Source organism: Glycine soja, chromosome 6 (genome assembly GCF_004193775.1).
Source record: "Glycine soja cultivar W05 chromosome 6, ASM419377v2, whole genome shotgun sequence".
NCBI lineage: Eukaryota > Viridiplantae > Streptophyta > Magnoliopsida > Fabales > Fabaceae > Glycine > Glycine soja.
In genome coordinates this window covers 17,812,008-17,828,359 of record NC_041007.1, presented here as the reverse complement: position 1 = coordinate 17,828,359, position 16,352 = coordinate 17,812,008, and the positions used below count along the sequence as shown (strand labels likewise).

The 16,352-nt window shown below is 30.7% G+C and overlaps 1 pseudogene; it reads right to left on the bottom strand.

Annotated features, from left to right (window-relative positions):
• Window positions 1-4,022, bottom strand: LOC114415902 (annotated as a pseudogene).
• Between the last annotated feature and the right edge of the window lie 12,330 nt (window positions 4,023-16,352).

The following is a 16,352-nucleotide window of genomic DNA, read 5'->3' as shown; positions in this document are numbered from 1 at the left end:
TCAATCGCGCGTGTCCACTTGGTAGGCCGTGTCCAATCGCACGTTTTCCTGCATCCAACTGTGTCCGGTGACGACAGAGGCAACAGACACCGCGTTGCACCGGAGTCGTACCCGTTTGTGTGTTCGGTGCGCCTCCGATGCAGGATGTGGCACTTCAGCGGCGTGTCCATGCTTCATAGGATCATACATCATGAACATTATCTTTTTTACCTAAATCAATGAGCATTAGTGTGGGTTAAGATGGCCTCAACTCTATCTAATAATGCTTGTAGTCGTCCTAAGTGTAGTTGAATATTGGCTCATCAACACTAGTGCCCTATTATGGATTATAATTTGAAATAAATCATTCACGAAACATAACAAAAATAAAACTAAAATAGAATAAGAATCAGAAATTTAATAGAATAGCTCATCCAAAAATAATTGATCAGAGTATACTTTCTAAACAGTGATAAATGTATTTTAGTTTCAAATCCATTATTCTGATTTTTTTTTCACTAAATGCAAAATTACAAAACATAGCCAATAATTTCAGGAAGAACATAGTCTTCCCTCCATCCAAACCATAAATCAAAACTGAGAAACAAGCCAACTGATGTCTTATTTTGGATCCGGGATATACCATCTCTACCCAAACATGTGGTGAGCTTCCATTTCCAACCGGTAGCATGCATTTGAAAATTGTGTCCTACACCAACCTACACTGTTTATGTTAGTGTGAATCATTTCAAACAAAATTTTACACACAAATCCAAACACACTAAAATAGCACCTAATACTGATCCAGACTTCTTAGAGGACATTAGTCAAACAGTTGACAGGTTCAAAACCCCATTTCACCAATGGCACAAAACCCATCCAAAAATAACAGTTCTAAACTCAATCCTACATTTTAACACAAAAAAAGGCACTAGATCTGGGGAAAAAGAGACATTAATAACAGGGAAGAGAAGAGTCTCATTCGCTTGCATCTGACAGAGCCTCTTAACTCCAGTGGTGGTTTCCTCATAAACCCCAACGAAACGCTCCTTCATCTTGTGGTTCCTGGTGGGGTCGGTCTTTAACCTATCTCTGATGATGGTAAGCACGATCTGGAACTCGACATTGTCGGTGGAGTTGGGGTCGGGGAGTTCATCGGTCTTCTCATAGAGCTCCTTGGCCTTGATGCCTTCGTGGATAAGGAGGGTAGCATCACCATCGTCGTCGACGATGAGGTCAGGTCCTCCGTCTGGCCCTAGTCGAGGGTGTCCTTGGCGCACCACAAGTACTCCTGGAGGGTCTCCCCCTTCCAGGCAAAGACAGTGGCATTGTCACGGGCAATAGTGACGGCGGCGTGGTCCTGGGTGGAGAAGATGTTGGAGGAGCATCAACGGACCTCGGCGCTAAGGGCGGTAAGGGTCTCAATGAGAACGACGGTCTAGATGGTCATGTGGAAGGAACCGGTGATGCAGGCTGTAACATCCCATTTTTTTTCGTATATAAAATTTTAGAGACTAATGATGTTTTATAATTAAATAAATAAAGAAAAATAGTTATAATAAAATAATTGTTTGAGAGAAAATAAAAAGGGTATTTTATTATTTATTTGATGGAGAATAAAATAGAGTTTCTTTTTCTATAAAATAATAAAAATAAATAAATAAAATAAATAATAGGTCGTGAATACCCCTAGTTATAAATAGCGACATGCTAGGTCAGTTTTTAGACTGACTTCTCAGCCTTCTCTGCCTACCAATTTCGTTTTTTCTCTCTTCCTCTCCCAAAACCCTCTCTTTTTTCAGCAGGCCATCAAACCTGTCTCAGAAAAATAACGATCTCGGACTCATTCACCGTTGGATCGTTGTGACATTAAAACAGCATGTTTGCAACCCATTTCCTAGCATTCGCACCGTTGGGAATTTTGATATCACGTCTGAGCTAAGAGAAATACCCCTCTTATTGTAGCATTTTTCTTTCCCGCAGAAACCAAGAGCTGTCTTGGTAAAACTACGATCCCGGTTTTGTTAACCGTTGGATTGTCGTAAAATTAGGATATGTTGTTCGAAATTCAGTTGCTCATGCTTTGACCGTTTGGATTTACGAGATAATGTTCGTGGAGGGAGAAAAAGGAATCGCATGAAGATAGTCCAAATGGAGGCTTTAATCCTTTCTCCGTTTCTCTGACGTTTGGGAACTCTATCGGAGCAGTTGGAGGAAAAACTGGAGGAATCTTAAGGAACCGTTAGAGTTAGAGATGACGCTATCGCTGTGGGAAGACACGTCAGTCCGCTTAGAGGTAAGGGATGAGTTATTCACAGTTGGGGATTAGTGAGAACATGTGTAGGGATCCTTAGAGGATTAATTTGGGGTTTTATTTTGGGATATTTGTTAAATTGCAATTTTTGCTTTATGATTATAAATAAAATATTGATGTCCTAATGAAAATTGCTTGATAAATTGTGCTCTTGATATTTGTATATTTCGACCTATGATTTTGATATAATTGTGTAATATTATTTGAGGGGTTTTAGTCCTCATGTTGTGATAATCTTTTATATAAATTGTTATATTGAGGATATGAAATGATGATTCAAATTGTGAGTATGTGATGAATTGTAAAATAACATGTTGCTTTGAGATTATAATATTGTTATTGAGATTGAGTATAAGTGTAAAATTGAACATGTGTTAATTTGTGAGATACGTGTAAACATGTGATGGTGAATTGTGACACTATGAGATGTGAAATTGTGAATGAGTTCTAGTTGTGGATAAGTGTGTAGTTGACACTTGATGTGAAATTACTTGTGTTGTAAGCTATGAATTGTACAATAACCCGACCAGCGTTATCTTGAGAAAAGCGTTGATGCGCAGTGTTAAAGAGAAAATGTAGGTTTCCTATTTAGGAACCAGTGTTAAATCGTAGCGCAATTGTGTTGAACGTGTTTAAAACACGAGTGTAAGGTCGTGGGTATTGTATAATTCATGAGCAGTGTCTGCATGCAAAAATTATTTTAGGGGTTGGACCTGAATCAGGAGGGAGAGGCCCTGACGAACTCTTCGAAGTGTAGGCCTTGGGGGTCACCGGGTTTGAGTACTCTTTTAAGCCTATGCTGATCCCATATGGTTGGAGCATTCTCGCAAAACATTGTGACCTTGACTGGTCTCCCTATGATCTTACTTAGTGAGAGTGACCTGACAAACCCATGGTGTGGTGTGTCTTGTTATGTACTCCTAAGCGCCCCAGGGTGGTTTTTCACTGACATGGTACCACATTGCATATAGGATTGAGTCTTGGCATAACTGTTGCATATGCTTGCTAATTGATGTGTTATTATATCTTGATCGAAGTGTGGGATTCTTGTGTAATGTGATTGATGATTGAAAAGTGAATTTTGAATGACGAAGTGGTGAAGTTACGTGAGCTATGTTTAAGCAAGTGGTATCTCATTTATATAATATGTATATTTAATTGTCTTGTTTTTCTATTAGCTAGGAATATGATAACTCACTCCCTGTGTGTTGTTGTGTTTGGATCCTGTGATGATCTTGAACTTGTGTTCAGGGGAGCAGATGAATAGGTGGATGACTATGAAGAACCTCATGCTAGAGGACACGGGAACACAACGCTCTGATAGGATGTGACATTAGGATATAAGTTATATATTAATTGTATGAAGCTTAGACGACCTTGTTTGAGTCGAGAATACTTTATTATTTATTTGAACAAGTTTGAATATGATGTAAAAGAAAATGAATGTGAGCCTTTTTCCCCTTTGAAAGACTTGTAAAAAAAATGTTTTAAAAATACTTTTAATTAATATTTGAATTTTTTTTTCCTTATTAGTATATATGTGAGGGGTAGAGGGTGTCGCACAGGCCCCCTTGAAGGGTTGGGATGGACCGAACTCGGTCTGGCAGGCCATGAGGTCGGGCATCTCGACCTCAGCCAACTTGATCTCGAGGCAACCAAAGTTGGCCTGGGAAAAGTCCTTGACCATGTACTAGCGACCACTTGTGGTTTTCTCCACCAACAAAGCCATTGTTTATGCATTGAGAAAGAAGAAGAAAGAAAGAAAGAAAAAAGACTAAACGGTGGAAGGTAATATTTTGAGTGAGGCTAGGGCAGAAATAAAAAGGGGTTTATATATATATATATATGCGCGTCGGAGTGAGACTAATTTCAAAAAGACCATTTTAAAAAAATCGTCCTTGAACACTCAATTTCTAAGACGATTTTTATAAACCGTCAGCGTACATTTTTTGTTATTTATAAAATTGTCACCATCAGACATTCTAAGACTCATAAAAACCTATTTTTTTAGTAATGGTATCATACAAATATCAAACTAGTATAAAAATATAAAATGATGAGATAATTGAATAATGTAAAACAATTTTACATTCTGTGTATTATCATCACAATCTTAATTTTAATATAATTTAAATTTTTAAAATTGATACACCACGTTAAATTGAAGATAATTTGTTTTTGTAAATAAGCCATGTTAATTAGAGATCAGGGGTGGTTTAGATTAACCCCGCTGGTTTAGATTATTGTTTGTAGTTTAGACTTTGAATCAATTTTAATTTGAATTCTTTTTTGCTTAAGAATTTGAATTTGAAATTAATTTTTAAAATTTAAATTTTGATATATCGTATTAAGATTAATAAAAATCTTGTGATAAATTAAGATTATAATTCGTATTACACAAATATTTGGTCTACTTATAATATAAGTATTTTATGTTTAAAAGATTATTATTGTTATCTTTATTATATCAATTGCCTAAAAGAAGATTATTATCTAAAGATAACAATAATAAAGATAACAATAATAATCTTTTAAACATAAAATACTTTTATATATATATATATATATATATATGTGCCTGTTTGCACCACAAGTATAGGATTTCACTTTTGAGTTTCACCCTCACCTGTTAGCAAATTAAGCAAAGAAGATGAAAAGCAAGCAGTTTACTCTTCCGCTGGCTCCTACCCTCCCTGACGAGTTAATGGAAGAAATTCTATTAAGGTTGCCGGTGAGATGTCTAGTGCGTTTCAAATGTGTGTGTAAGTCGTGGCTTTCTCTTATCTCCGATCCCCAATTTGCTAAATCCCATTATGATCTAGCTTTTGCACTCACCCACCGACTTATCCTATGTTGTGAAACTAATTCCATAGACATAGAGGCACCACTTAATGATGATTCCACAGAATTAACGCTTCACTTCCCAAATCCATCACCAGCTCACATTCAGGAATACGTACCCATAAATGTTGTGGGATCATGCAGAGGATTTCTACTCTTAAACACGGAGTTGTTCGACATCATTTATTTTATAATATGGAATCCATCAACCGGTCTCAAGAAACGATTTAGTAAACCATTGTGCTTAAAGTTTTCATATTTATGTGGCATTGGGTATGACTCATCAACTGATGACTACGTGGTAGTGTTGTTATCAGGCAAGGAGATCCATTGTTTCTCTTCGAGGTCCAATTCATGGAGTTGCACTACGAGTACTGTTCTGTATTCCCCTATGGGGGGTTATTTTGATCATGGATTTCTCTTGAATGGGGCTCTTCATTGGTTGGTTCAATCTCATGATTTTAATGTCAAAATCATTGTATTTGATGTGATGGAAAGGAGATTATCGGAGATTCCACTGCCACGTCAATTGAAAGAAAATCGTTTATATCATTTGAGGGTACTGGGAGGATGTCTCTGTCTCTCCCTCTGTTTTTCTACGGGTTACCCAAAATTGTGGATTATGAAGGAATACAAAGTGCAGTCCTCTTGGACCGTTTTATTTGGTTTCTCAACTTTTCTTGATGGTCCTAATGACTTTGCTCCAATTTGCTCCACCAAAAACGGTGAAATTTTGGCATATGATTGCGAAAATAAGATATTAATGAGACTTAGTGACAAAGGCAAGCGGCTTGAGCAACGCAGAACTAGATGTAACCATATTTTTATGCATAGTGAGAGTTTGATATCACTCTCTTCCAATGAAGAAGAACAACAATAACAAGTTAGAAGAATTCATTCAATTATTATTATGTAATATTCTCCCATCCTTTTATTTCGCCATTTTATATATTACTATGTATATTTAACATTTAACATGCATAGTGAAAAATTAGTGTCAAGTTTACACGTAGAATGCTTGATACATGATTTGATTCCTTTGCCCATCTTGTACTCTCCCCCTGTTAGCTAATACATAGTTTTTCTTCTTCTAACAAATAAAGTGATACATGAAATTAGACAATTTAATTTAGGGAAATTATTTGATGTCTCACTTGGGATATCACAGATAATTTAAGTGGGAAACTATTGAAGAAAGAAAAACACCCGAAGTTTTGAGTGGATATTCATTCTAATTAGGATTTCCAGTGAGATTTCAAAATATCACAGTATTGAGTGGATATTCATTCCAATCACGGATAGATGTGGTCGATAGGGTCTCAATTGTGACCATAATGTGATCAGGTAAAGTTAAAAAATCTTGATGTTACAGCTCAAATTAGGATCATACCATTTTTTAAAACCTTACAAGTAATTATGCTCCATTGATTGTGACAAGCAGAAACTTTTGTTTCCATCTCACCACAGTTCTAGAACTCTGCAACAGTCGCAATCGAATGTGTAGAATAAAATCTGATAGCTTCCATTTAATTGTGGATACACATATAGTTTATGTTTTTATATTGTGCACACAAGATTTGTAGAGTACATAACACCCAAATAGAAACCCAACTCACCCAAGAATTTCCAACTACTAACTTCAATCCATAGAATTGAACTTCAAGTCATTATAAATCTTCTTAACCATCTTCATATCTGTTAGAGACAGAGGAAAAGGAAACAATGCATTCCCTTGAATTCGAGGACAAGGGGCCTCCTCTCTACACTAAAATTTCTGATAATTGTTCTTCTGTCTACTTTATTCATATATTCTAGTATTTATAGGGATACAGAATTATCTCATAACAAATATCTCATAACAGAATTGATTCTTCCATATAATAGAACTCACCATCCACTACTAACAAACTCTAACAGACTTTGGCACTTTCCTAAAACACTAGGACATGATGTTGCTACTACACCCTGCAGCCCCTATACGAAATCATTAAGATAAATTGGTCTGATAGTGCTCTCTTGGGCCTGCCTTCTTGGGTTGATGGAACCTCTGGTTGGACTGCTGCTTCATTGTTCCCCAGTGGTGATGGTTCTGGTTCCTGATTGCTAACAATATCCCTCGGTGCATTGGCAATACAGAGCTGCATACCATACTCAAGCTGCAATTCTTAGATCCACAACGAGGATCAAGGCCACAACATGGGAAAAATATATGTCCAGAACATTGTATGATGGAGAAAAAGAATTGCTACTTTGCAAAATAATACCAAGTTAGATTTTGCGTTTTTCTTTTTTCAAGAACTGGAACATAAAATGTTAGGATCGATCTTTGAATTAAACCATTGTTTTGTTTTCACCTTCTATAAGCATAAAGCCAGAGATATAGATTTTCAGAAAAACATGCAAAACCTAGGCATTACAAATGACATTATTAAACAAAAACTGTCAAAAAAGTTTCTGAAGCAAGGAATAAGCTTGTGAAGTAAGGAATTGAAATGAGACTACAACATAAAATTTATCACCAGCAGGAAAATTGTTAATAGAATGTCAAGCTCAGATAAGCTAGAAGTTTACTGGAGTTTAAAATGATAACATTTGCACCAAGGATAACATTTGCACATTTGTTACACCAATTAATTTATCAAGGTGGATTATAGGCTCTCTCACATCATGTTAAATTTAATCTATTTTAAAACTAATGGACATTAAGTAAAATTGTTCAACATATATATAAGTTATACCAAAAAATTAAGATAGACGATATGAAACTTTCCAACAATAAAGGCCAAATTAAGAATACACTATGTATCTAGAGAATTATGTGTTAAACCTGTTTTTTTTTTTTTTTGGCTTCCATAATGGTAGACCCTTCTCATGTTTTCTTGGGGTTTTTAATTGATTTTAGTTTTCTGCATTATCTCATATTCATTCATAAAATTTAATATATATATATATATATATATATATATATATATATATATATTAATGGGAAAATAGTTCTAACATCAATTTAGGAGCCCTCTACAGCTCCCCCTGCTCTCTACAACTGGAGAACGCTGGGAACAACAGTTGCTTCCACTTATATTCCACACCCTTGTTTTAATTAGTTGCGTACGTATAATTAACTAGTGTTTAGCAATCTATTTAGGGGAACTACAACAATGATACGTGTCTATAATTGAATTTGACTTCAATACTCGTACTACCGTTCCTGGTGAAGAAATGTTTCAATAGTGTTTCTATATACAAGTTGTTAGAACTTGACAAGAAAAAAATTATATATAACTAATTAACTACATAAGTTAGCCTTCTAAATTTTTATATTTGACCTTCTACGGAATTCTAAATTAGTGGACAAAAATTATTCGAGAAGGATTCAAATAGTAAGATTCAACTCTGACTGTTTGTCTCGCTTTCTTTGGACAAAACGGCAAAGCTAAAAGACTTTACCATAGACTCTCATTAATGTAATACTAATATCGAGTAAACTAATACTATTGGGGTAGAAAAAATATGTTTTAAAAGTCAACATGTGTGATATTATTATAGTTAAAAAGATCTAATTATGATTCTGAAAATGATGACAACGGGCCTATACCACTAATTGTTTTTTTATACACCATTGATCAGTTTACATATTTTACATGTACTTATATTTAGTTGTTAGTCTTGGTTTTGTTGGTACGTATATATAATTGAATTTGAACTGATATTAATATACTTAATTATTATATATGAATATAGTCTATACATATATTAAATTAGAATATTATTTTATGTAAGAATGAGATGAAATTATTACGATATATATATATATATATATTAAAATTTATATATATAGACGCAAAATTATTTTATTTTATTTTTGGTTATGTTGGGCAGAAATTTAAACACAGGAGACATGGGGTTTTATGCGAAGACGATGAATAACTTATACGTACTGTGACAATTTCCTTTAGAAATAGGAACCAAAACAAGATACACATATTAGTGCATTACGCAGCAATATTTTTTAGTCAAAACTCAAAAGAAATAACAACCCAAATAGCCAAAAATGTTATCGTAGTGTGAATGCCAGATTCGAGTTTCACTATAAATATATAGGTCAATCCTGATAAGTAAACCATACTTATAAAGCAAATCCTGACATTGATCCCACTTGTGCTTAGTGAGGCTGCTTGACAAAATTGGATGGTGAAATAGTGTGAGTTGTGACCAACCCTTGACCTACCACACCCACTTCCCTTTGTTCTTCATTTCATTACTGTATGTTTTTTTGCTATTACTGTTTCTTGTTTTCGTTTACATTCTGATTTGGAAAAATGAGAAATTAGTGCTTTTTTTCTTCAAAAGTGCTTATTTAACATATTTTATATGATATTAAAAATTTACATAATAAAATTGACTGTAAAATTAATTGAAAATAATTTATTTTAACAAAATTTACCAAAAGGTTTGGCCAAGTGGGATAAAACATTGTTGTGCTCACATCTATTTAGCAAAAGAATCTAGGTTCTATTTTTTTCATATGTAATTATCATGTCTCAGTCACGCATCGCGAGTTAGATATGTCTTTGACTTGGTATATTGTGAGACACTCATGATCTCCAATGAGGACAAAAAAACATCAAATAAATTGATTTAATATATTTTATGATATTAAAATTTACATCATATTTTATATATATATATATATATATATATATATATATATATATATATATTAATTTCTTAAACTCAAATAAATTTCTCACTCCTTGCAATTATATATCAAAACTAAATGAAAGGAAGAATGAATCACATGGGCTCAAGTTCAAAGTCTTCAACTCAAACATCACACATTACATTAATTAACTCCCTTGATTCTTTTTGGTTTACATTTACCTACTTGTTTTGAGCTGTCTCCTATTTTTAGGTGCCGGATTTGTGAGACCGTAGATTACAGTATCTAATTTTGTTAATCATCTCCGATAAAATGAATGAAACAAAATTGGTTTATTAATTCAATTGTCAGCTGGGTTCACACTATATATAGAATCATATAAACCTACGACACTACTAGGGTTTGTCGTTATTTACCAAAACTGTCAAATTTTTTAAGTTGATCTAAAGAAAGATATACATAAATGAATAGATAATAACCAAAAAAATCTCGCATTTTTTATAACTTATTTTTTTGGTGTGATAATAACTAAACATATATAGTGATATGACTTTGTTCTTTTAAAAAATGATGACATTAAAATCGTCTTTTGGCCTTTGAGCAATGAAGCATAATTATATATAGTTCGAAGAGGGGCAATAAATTATAGAAACATTTTTTGGTGAATAATAAATTATAGAAATTGATACACACCAAACATGAAAAAGAATGCAACAGTAGATTCAACAAAGTCGATCACGCAACATGCGCATAGGGTGTCCGGCACTGTATTTACAGGAAAGCTAATTGAATTATATTTTTCTTTTGTAATTATAAATTTATTTAATATATTTATTTTATATATATATATATATATATATATATATATATATATATATATATATATTCTTGTACATGAGCAAACAATTCAATCAATAAAGTTAGGCTTATCATAAAAAAATGTCGGGCGACCAATGCAATTATGCATAAAGTTGTAGCAAACTAGCTCATCAGCAACAAAGAAGTACCAAGATTCCTGTCCCTTCATCGGGTTCGTGTATGCTTGATAATGGAAAGTAATTTTAAAATACAAATCATGAAAACAATGTTTATGAAGTTTCTAATTATGGATTAAATTGATTGTAGTTTTTTAGTTAGAAGGACAAATTAATTAATATAACATTCATTTTATGAATGACAAACCAAATAATTATCAGCCAAACCATCACTCACCATATGGATCAACCGTTAATTATCTTATGTTTAAGATGAGATATATAATTATATTAAATATTTAAAAAAAAAATATCGGCTATCATAATTTTATTTGCTTTCAACAAAATTATCTCTCTTAAAAGATATCTATAGTCTTTAAATTTATTATTTCTGCCAATTTTTTTGAATGACCGAATTAATTTTCTATTTCAACAATTACAATAAGTATTTATAATTTAATGAAAAAAACAAAGAAAACGATCTCCCTGACAAAAATACACATAGACAAATTAATTATGGATTTGCCTATTCTTTAATTAGTAAATGGCGCATGTAAGGTTATTTTTGGTAAAATTATTTAAAAAAATTAGTTAATTGGTATTTAAATATTAATTGAAAGTTGAAAAACTATATTTTTAAACCACATGTTTTAATCAAATTATTTGATGAAGCAACTGAAAATTTAAAATTAGATTAATAGATATAAAATTTTACCTTAAATAGAAAAGATTAAAAAATAAATCTAATAATTATTCAAGGATAAAAAGGGAACAAATCTAAAAATGAGATTAGAAGCACATTTCAAAAGTATTACTTCAAGTAACATCTCAAAAAACGCTAAAAGTTATTAAAAAAATATTTAAATAATCAAACAAATTTTTTAACAAGTAAAAAAACTAAAATGTAACTCAAATATCTTATCAAACACATTCTAAAATAACAACATATCCATTACCCATTACTTATATATAATATAATATGAACTATAAATAAATCTTAGTGATATGATACTTTTTCTGACACCATATTTTTATACTCTTTATCTAAATGTTTAAAATTTATTGAATTAACAGTTTTAAATAAATTTTAACCAATCATATAGAATATAAAAAATCACCAAATATATAGATAATTTGGTATGTGATTGCTTAAGCTTAACTAGAAGAGGGTTTTATATTCTGGATATACAATTACATTAAATACTATATTTAAGAAAAAAAATCTTTATTATCCATAATAATTTTACCTAACTTCTGAAAGATATTTATGATAAAAAAATATTATATATATATAGAGAGAGAGAGAGAGAGAGAGAGTGGTAGCATTTCTGATATAATAATATAATATTTAACCCAGAGTTAATTAAAGCAGTTAATAAGTCAGTAAAGTTAATTAAAGCAGTTAAGTCAGTAAAATATTGGTGAGAGTAGCATCTATAGTACCGAACAAATTAAATTGATTAATTGCTTTTGAGCCTCATTACCGGATAGAAAGATTTTGATTAGCTCATGGGAGGCAGCAATTATAGTTTATTATCAGTTTTCTTTTTTTTCTTTCTTCTTAGGGCGAGGGATGCAAAGGGATTTTTAAGGAGGCTTAATATAGTGATGGTACATGTCCCACATAATACTCCACAAGTTAAATTAAACCGATAAAAGAAAGCCTAAATAACTTTTTCATAATGAAAATTCCATCAAACGGTCAAACCACTTATGACTAATTAATTATATCTAATACATTTTATAATATATGTTTATATAAAAGCAGCAATCAATCAATCTTCTGCTCGCGAAAAATAATTTTATTTTAATCATAAAATAAAATTGTCTTTAAATATAATATTAGTTTTCTTTATTGAACTTGATAAATGGTACACGTACAATTAGTTGCTTTAATTTCAATGAAAAATATAAAATAAAAATTGATCAATTATATTAATCGAATTGAATTATTCTCGTTTACGTTGAAATATCAACTAATATAGTTTTAGGTAAATATTTGATTTATATATTAAGTTCTGCATGCGTTGAGGAAGAGAAGTGTTAGCCATACATTCTGACACACTTCCTTTATCACATTAATTTGAATGACAAAACAATTTACATCTAATTTTTAAAAAAATTGACACCATAATATTGTTGACGCTAGTATTAATGACGAAAATGTTTTTTCACTAAATTTTTATCACTAATAAATTATTTTCTTGTATTGGCAAAACTATAGAATTATACGGACTGTCCTAGGTTATTTTAAACCTATCAATTAATAAATAAATAAACAACAGTGATAATTTTATAAAACTACCCTTATTAGATTCAAAAACTAAAATAATTCCTCCGTTTTAAAATATAACTCGTTTTAGAAAATAAAAAACATTATTTCAAAATATAAGTCATTTTATAAAATTAATATTATATTAAATATTTTATTTTCAAAATTATCCTCAATCAATATTTCAGGCATTAATACAAAACTCATTTTAATTCTCTTTTTCCTAAGTCACTAATATTTATTCATGCATCTATATAACTGATTAATTTCAAAAATAATTTGTTTTATCACAAGTAACACATATTTGAGATTGCACTTCTCCTCTCTCTAATAGATCTTCTTAATCACATTTTTTTATGTTGTTGAGATTGCTCTAAAGGTATTTAAGGGAGAATCTCATTAATGTCTTGTTCTGAAACACTGTTAATAGTTTGAGCATTGTCTTCTATTACTTGAATTGTGTCTGGAATAGTATAGGTACGAGGACTTGATCACTGTAAATAACAGTTATTTCTCAAAGACAACATTTTATGTTCTCTTCCTTCTCAAACTCAAATTTTTTAAAAAATCTTGCATTTTCCATCTTGAAAAAGGATCTTGAGGTGAGATTGTAAAATTTATAGTCCCAAGGTATAAAAGTGAATCCCACTTCATTTTACTGTTTATTTTTTCTCTTTTTTATTCTCTTTCCACTCAAGCCAATATACCCTTGAACTCAATACTATTTGCCATTTTTTTGGGTTTAGGATACCTATGAAAAACATGTTTGGTAATAAGGAAGTCTAATTTAATTGAGTTAGTGGGGAATCTAGAAAATTTATTTAGTGGGAGAAAAAAAATTGATAATATTTTCATAAAAAAGTTTATAAGTTTTTATAAAAAGAAAAACATAATCTTATGACAAAAATTCTAAAATACTTCTACACATCAATGTAATCTCTTTTATCTCTTATAATTTCTTACTTCATTTTTAAAGAAAACAAATTTTGTTTGGAGGGCATAACTTATTTTTTAATAGTGATACAATTGAGTAGGATATGTGAATTATTATAAACATTCTGAAGCGTATCTTTATTTTTCCTATGGATAAAAAATAGCATGTCTCATTTTTTTATTTTAAGAGTAAAATAGGTATTTTGTTAATTCCTTTAAAATTTGAAAAATTTATAATTTTAGTCTCTCTAATAAATTTTATCTATTTTGGACGCTCTAATTTTGAAATGCACTATTTTTGGTGTTTTGGGCTCTCTAAATTTGAAAACTTTTGGTTTTTCAAGCGTTATCTAAACCATTTTTCCTCTTTATAAAATATTATTTAAACCACTAGGAGAATCAAAAGTGCTGCTGGATTTCAAATTTAGAAGGACCAAAATTAAACAATTTTTAGAGTGATGAAAATCAGATATTTGAAATTTTAGAGGGACTAAAAATCTATTTTATACTTATTTTAATTTACTTGTACATTTTTAAATAAATAATATATTGTTATTATTTTGTATTATTTCAAATAATATATAATAATTAATAACAAAGATTTTAAAGAAAAACATTAGGAATGGAATTATATTTATAGTTAGATGCTTAATTTTAACTTTATTATTTAATTATATTATAATTTAAATTATTCAAATATTAAAATAATAATTATAATTTTAATAATTGTAAAAACAAAATTTTAACTCTAATATATATACCCTACTTTAACAATTTAGAGAAAATTTGAACCTAACCCGCTCCAAGTTAAAATGGATTTTCCTTGTCAAAGCCAGATCAAAATTGGACAAGGTTCCTACAAGTTTGAATTTGATTTTCCTGTCTAATTATATATGTACATTTTGAAGGAGGTGTCCTAATAAAATAATAATAAAATCAATGTTATATTATTGTTTAACGGCATAAATAGAAACTAAAATCTTAACGAAAAAAATGTATACGAATTTTGAGCGATTAAACTTTTATTTAAGAATTAAAACCCAAAATTTAAAAAGTTCAACAACTAAAACATTAATTAATCTTACATTTTATTGAACTGCTATAGCCTTGTCAATGATATAATTATTTTTCTTTGTCCACCTAACCCCAAACTTAAACCAAGAGACTAACCCCCAATTCCCACCTTTAGAGCTCGAGCTATATATGCAGTACTTTTTTTATTTCTTTTTATTTCTTTCCATAAATTTTCCTTGACGACGAAAGTTTTTTACATGGTCCACGACAGAAAACTTCAAATTTTTTGCTAACTGATATCCGCGAACACCAATCTCTATATCCTATGCTCTATTTCCTACACTTCATAGATTTCTTACATGGTCCACACCCTAGCTAGTGCTTTAAAGGGAAAGATAGACTCATAAAAATAAAAATAAAAAAATCATGAGCTTACAATATCAATATAACAAACCAAGATTGAGGTGAATTTGTTGCACCAATAGTAAGAAAAAAATAGTCAACTATATCTACAGCAACTGTTATAATTAATCTAGGATTCTAGGGTTGGCTACAAAGTATTAATTAAGTATATATAGATATTTTTATAAACATTTCTATTTATACTTTCGCTTTAAACTATATTAAAAAAAAAAACCGAAGACTTGCTAGTACATACCTGTAATAATAATGATGAATTTAAATGTTGGAGCTATATAGTGCGGTGCCCTCTCTCTCAGGTTACCCAAAAAATAGTATAGTATACTGAAAATATGATAGGGCATGTAGAGGTCTACGTGTCAAATCATCATGTTTTTCATCTTTCACTTTGAGTCATATATTAATATACAGCATGCTTAATCATTTATAAAGCTTCCATAAAAGACATATATTCACCGTTCTAAACTCCTGATTGCATTATCATTATTCAGACTAACTAATAACAAAATATATATAAATATATATATATATATATATATATATATATATATTAATGCTGAACTGTAGGAAATTAGAATGCACCGGATTTAAAAGTAACTTTCTAAAATTGCTTGACATATTCATGAAATGGCTCGTTGGCACGTCATTTCCCAAGGAAAATCAGTATGGACAGTGATAATCACACTGATAATTAAATAAAAGAAGGTTACCTTTTTCCTACAATTAGAAGCCAGCAAGAAAGAAAAAATGAAAATATGTACTTCAGCTGCAAGAAAGTCGTCCCAAAAGGTAGCAAGAAACTATCAAGTTTCTAATTGGGGGTAAGGTTTATAAATTCAACTTCTAGTGATCTGAGCGTAAAAATATATATAATTTAAATTAACGTAACATAGTTTATGTTATTTTAGTTATAAATATGAAGTATTTTTTAACTTTGTCAATAAT